The following is a 6,092-nucleotide window of genomic DNA, read 5'->3' on the forward strand; positions in this document are numbered from 1 at the left end:
GTGCACTATTTGGGATCTTCTGCTGTAACACAGATATCATTACATATTAAAACAACCATTTAATTTTAGATTTAGATAGCCAAAGCAAAATTCAAACTCTGTGGATTTGTAATTAATTTGATTTTAGACTTTAAAAACAGAAAAACAAACAAAAAATATGGTTATTTTCTTTTGGGGATTTTATTTTGGAACATAAAAACTAAAGAATGAAGCATACATGGATTCCACTCAAACACGTTTCACACAAATGAGTGAGTGTTTTTTTTTTCTGTTACTTTCAAGTAGAGTATAGTGTGTAACTGTTGTCCTCTTTATTCCACCTCTGATCTGATGAGTAATAACAGTCTGGGTCTGTCAGGTGTTAGCAGCAGCCACAGTTGGAGCTGCACGAGTTGTATACGTTTTTATTTTCAGCCACACTTTCGATTTGGGAATTTTTTTGTCACCTATAGTAAGACATTCAGCATCATTGCCTTCCTTTAAATAAAAAATAAAAGATCCAGCTGATCTTTACGTGAACAATGTTTTTACATTGGTCTCATACAGCTAATCATTGTATTTTCATCAGATTTCACTGCAGAGCTGATGAGTCAGTCTGCAGTGTGGCAAGTGAAAGAACACATTTCATGACAGTAAAGACTGTTTGTGTCTTTTACCTTTATGTTCTTTTGGCTGCTGTCTTCAGACGTTGCCACAGGAAGTGAACTAACAGGAGAGATTTATTTTATCTAACCTCGTCTCAAACCGGCAGCCTCGGGGTTATGAGACCACAGCTGGCCACTGAGCTTCTGCAGCCTCTGTCTCTTTTACCTCTTACATTTTTTAGAATTTCATGCATGATATTAAACGTGTGGTTCAGGGAGGGCTTTGGGGAAATTAAATGCAGCCTAATTTTACAAAATAAATTAAAAGAAAAATGAAGTTTTTATAGAAAACTGTAGTTTTTCTTTCCACCACTTATTTCCCAGTGGACTTTCAATCGGGAAGAGTCAGATAAGAAATATCAGGTGTTATTACTGGATCAGTGAGAATGTATTTGTGTGGACATAAAACTGAACTGATTGTAAGGAAACCCTTATGAAATTAAATCTTCAAGAAGTGTTTCTTGCATGTTTAAGTCCTAAAAAAACACGTCACCAGCATAGTTAGCATGGCGTTTAAGATGTGCATAAAAACAAAATGCAATGATTTGCAATTCCCATAAACAGAAACTAGATGTTACTTTGAACATCCCRTCATCTACACATAACTATTTTAATTCTGTTATTATTTCTACTGTTGATAATGTCACATATTGTTTGATGAATTGAAGTATCTGCTGATGCTGTTACACCTGAATTTCCCCTCTGCGGGACAATAAAGGCGGTTTCTGTTTTATTGTTCATAATATCACAAGATTTCAAGAAACTTTAGAAATCTCTGAGCTCAGAGGGTGAARGTGAATTTTGGATGGTCGTGATTTTTCGACTCTTGTGGTCTACTGAGTTAAAACATGTCTGACTGTTCTGCACATCACCGCATGGTTCAGGAACATTTCCACAAATTATTCACTGTAAACACAGTTCACTGTGTCATCCATTGATAAAGGTTAAAGCTCTATCATGCAAAGAAGAAGTCGTGTGAACAGCAGAATTTTTTTTTCAGAACCACAGATGTCCTTAGTATAAAGAAGAAAAGGAACCATCCAGTTTGTTATCCATAAAGCCTGCCTTACTGATGGTATAGGGGTGTATTAGCACCTCTAGCATGGGCAGCTTAAACACCTGGAAAGGCACCATCAATGCAGAAAAGTATTTACAAGTTTTACAACGTATGCTCTTATCTCAGGGATGACCTTGTTTATTTTAAGCAAGAAAATGTTAAAATACATTTTATCAACATTGCGGTATATCAATGTTTGTATAAATCAAGTGTTTATCACTTCTGATTCTGTTTTATCCAGATCAGCATCCTTACTGGCTGTTTCACCATGCCTTTTGTTAGAACAAACAGTTTTTTAAAGCAAATCTGGATTTTAAAAAAGTTGTTGTTAGCACTCTCTAAGAGCTGAATTATGTCATTTATAACAACGCATTATCTTTCTTTGGGAGCATTATTGTGATTTAAACYCTAAAACATTTGCCTTTGTGAAGAAATCACTTAATGGAAACAGACTGAGAGGTGCATTTAAGAGAATGTGCATTAGTGGTAGCATTTTATTTAGAAATATTGTTTGTCAGAGGTTCATCAGTATTTAAGTGCCTGCAGCAGGTTGGAAGGAAACCAAAGGCAGTTTTATATATTTGAAGTTAATCACAAGGTAGCAGGTGTTTATGCTCTGCTTTGATGTAGCATTTTACTATTTTATACATCATGTSTGTTTTTTAATGTGGTATGAAAAGATGGGGAAAACAAATTGATGCTTTTATTGTGGTCAGACAAAACAAATGGTAATTTTATTTAACAGTTATTCAACACCAAGGTGATAGTGGGGGCGGTGGGGGGGGGGCAACAATGATTTGGCCATGTTTGTGGGATTCTGTGTTTTTGTGTCTGATGCTAATTCATCTAATGAACTATTGAACAAATTTGAGTAAAACATTCAAAGGGTAGTAAGAACTGGAAGTATGACAAAAATTACCTTTTGGAAACAATCCATTATAATAAGTGTCAAACTCAAGGCCTTCAGGCCAAATATGATTCATCACTTCATTTTATATAGCCCACAAGAGCTTCAAATATATGTTATTGTTTTAAAATAGGCTACTTTTAAAGCCAACATTGACCATAAACTGCATCTCCCACAATGCATTTCATGTCAGCATCCCAGCACTAGTTGGAGGTGCACAGAGTTCAAATGATATTTGCCATCTAAAATCTCCATTTTGCCAGCTACTTTTGTTGTGGCCCAGTTGTACTGGAATGTGAGAATTACATATTTACAAGTCGTAAATTTAAACTGGATCCTCCCCTCCTGTGGGAATTCTCTGTTGGAAAGTGGGAGAGTTCAGATGTCAAAATGGCAGCTACTCACCACAACTCAGTGAGTAAAACTCTTACTTTTAATAGTATTTCTGTATTATTTATTTCCCATTTAGTTAGTTGCACATGTAGTACTTTTCAGTGTTTATAAGAGGATGTGTTAAAACACATATATCAAAAAGAAAAAAATAAGTAGGTCCTCTGGATGGGTTCTTCTTTAGTGAAATGTTTCGTCTCTCCTCCAAGAGACTTCTTCAGTCTGATGAGTTTCAGGTGAAAATCAGCCTTATAAGCCCTGCCTCCACCTGGACAAACAGGTTAGTCAAATGCAAAAGAGGGCCATTGACTAACAGTAGGCTTGACTGGCTCTATTGTTCATAGAGGGTCATGTGCCCCATCACCTGACCCATGTCGTGTTATGTGAATGTAGTGAATGCAGGCGGGGCTCGACGCCCCCTTGTTTTTGTCTCTCTCTCCTTCTTTGTGTTGGTTATCGTTGGGACCCTGGTTCAGACCTTTTGCTCACAGGGGACTAAGTCATACTTGCAATAACAGCATGTAGGAGGAAGACAACTGGACAAGAAGGCCTCCACCTCTGTTTAATGGTGGACGGTTTTTCTTCACAAAGATGGCTTCCTTTACTCCTCTCTCAAACCAACATTCCTCTCTATCAAGGATGAGAACATCTTCATTCCTGAAAGAGTGACCGCTGGCCTGTAGATGAGTGTAAACTGCAGAGTCCTGACCCGACGATGTTGCTCGTCTGTGCTGGCTCATTCTTTTGAACAGTGGCTGTTTTGTTTCCCCAATGTATGACTGATCACAGTCCTCCTGACACTTAACAGCATATACTATATTACTCTGTTTTTGCTGGGGAACTGGATCTTTGGGGTGAACTAATCTTCGTCGTAACATGTTTTGGGGTTTGAAAGCCACTGGGACATCATGTTTAGAGAATAAACGTCTCAGTTTCTCTGAAACTCCCACCACKTATGGAATGACGACTGGTTTGGGTCTGGGTTTAGGGTCTTCATTTTCAGCTTGTTTGTTGGAATCCTGTTTGGGTTTCTTGTCTGCTTTCAGAAAAGCCCACTTAGGATAACCGCTCATGCTCCAGGGCCTGTCTTGTGTGTGATTTCTCTTTTTCTCCCTGGCTGTTCCAGTGGGTGATGGGAATCAAAACGCAAATACACTAAAACACTAATACCATGCAGAGCTCAGTTACTGTTTGTTGTGACATTTCCAGTTTAGTCAACGTTAATATGAAGCTTTGAAATTAATCACCACTGGTCTTTCGAAGGTCACCAAATGCTCATGTGGCCCTCGGTGAAAAAGAGTTTGTTTTGAAATTCAAACTTTATGTATTTGGGAGATTTTATGAAACTGAACAAATTAGTTTTGGGATTTTTCAACTCAACTCTGATTTACTTTTGAAACCAATCTGATTCTATCATGTTTGTCAAGGTAGTAGAAGTCAAAGGTGCAGAATAGAAAACTTGAGGACTCAAATATAAAATAAAATACTTTTAAAAACAAAAATAACAAGCTGTCATGGCAGCAAAAAGTACTTAAAAAACTCAAAGTGCACAAGGGAAAAAATGTAGAACACGGGGAGCAAACATGACGGCTGTGGAAAACACAGCACGGATGGAGAAATGAAGACAAGACACAGAATATAAGGTGACACTATAATGAGCAAAGAATGGGAAACACCTGGGGTGAGACATGAGGACCCAGGTGAGTGTAGGCAGGGCCGGAGCAGAGACAGACAGGAAAAACAGGACTGAAGATGCAGGGATGATAGAAAACACAGAGAAGAGAATCACCTAACTTGACCAAAGAAAATGATAAATCCAAGAACTAAAAAACTAACAGTAAAACATAAAGTAGATCCTARCAAATTCAAGATGGCCACCTCAATTAATCAACATCTATCAACCTGTTAGGACTGTACTTTTTTGTTTCTTAAATACAGTAATTTTTAATTATGAGTTCTGATCAGTCTGTGTTCTCTGTTGTTTCTGTTCTGCGTCACCCACCTGCACCTGATCTCAGTTTCTCTGCACAGGTGTTGGGTTTTTTGGGTTAGTTAGTTGGTTTTTATATTCTCTGGAAATTTTTTGGTTCCTCARTTCAGCATTATACATTTTTGTTGTGTCAGTCCTGGTTCCATTGCTTGTGTCTGTTCACCACACGTTCTGTCTGTTAGTTAAGCTGCCTCAACAGCATTTTTGATTTTGTAATTAAAACCAGTTAATAAAAGAAGCGTCAGCGGGAGGTGTTTGTCTGCATTTTGGTTTGAAACCACCTTCAAACATGACACAACCACAAAATGGTGATAACACTTATCATCCTGGACATGGAACAGCAGACCTGGGGCCTCATGTATAMACGGTGCGTACGCACAAAAAAGCTGCGTGCGCCAGGTTCTACGCCCAYGTTGGGATGTATTTAAACCAATGTTGCGTGAAAGTGTGCATATATTTACGCACACGTTTCACCTGCCGTGAGAATGTGCTGCAGCCACGCAGTTTTTCAGTCGACAGTTTTAACCCACGAACAAATGAATCTGACGTGAATCCACAGAAATATGACTCTGTTGTGTTTTCTGGATGTAAGGAGCATCTGGACACGGTGTTAGATTTTTATTTTAGTTTGAGTTTTTATTGTTTAAACTCGAACAATCATCAAACTGAACCCCGGTACTGAAAATCCTTTAACTTCAGACAACAAAATAGATCAGCCCAAAAATGATCAAGGAACCTCAGTCCAGTCTGTAAACTGTAAACTTTTTATATTGTTGTCACGTAGTTGGAAACACACGCAGAGCGCATGGCCTGCGGAGCGCGCACACAGCTGAGGAAAATAAAATGTGTGTGAATTTTGTAAGAAACATTTTAATTCTCACTGAGAAAAAAACGTTGTCAACTCAGCATGTTAATTCAGAACAGCTCATCTGTGATGATTCCTCAGCTCCACAAGATGCAAAAGACTTATTGCTGGCTGTGTAAAGTTGTGCGCATGGATCAATGTCAGCTGTTCCCAGTCCCACACCGTGGCAGAAACTCACAGCACTGCGACTCGTTTCATCACATCAACTATTTAATAAATATTTTTCTAAGTTCTACAAA

Source organism: Austrofundulus limnaeus, unplaced genomic scaffold, assembly GCF_001266775.1.
Source record: "Austrofundulus limnaeus strain Quisiro unplaced genomic scaffold, Austrofundulus_limnaeus-1.0 Scaffold374, whole genome shotgun sequence".
Taxonomy (NCBI): Eukaryota; Metazoa; Chordata; class Actinopteri; order Cyprinodontiformes; family Rivulidae; genus Austrofundulus; species Austrofundulus limnaeus.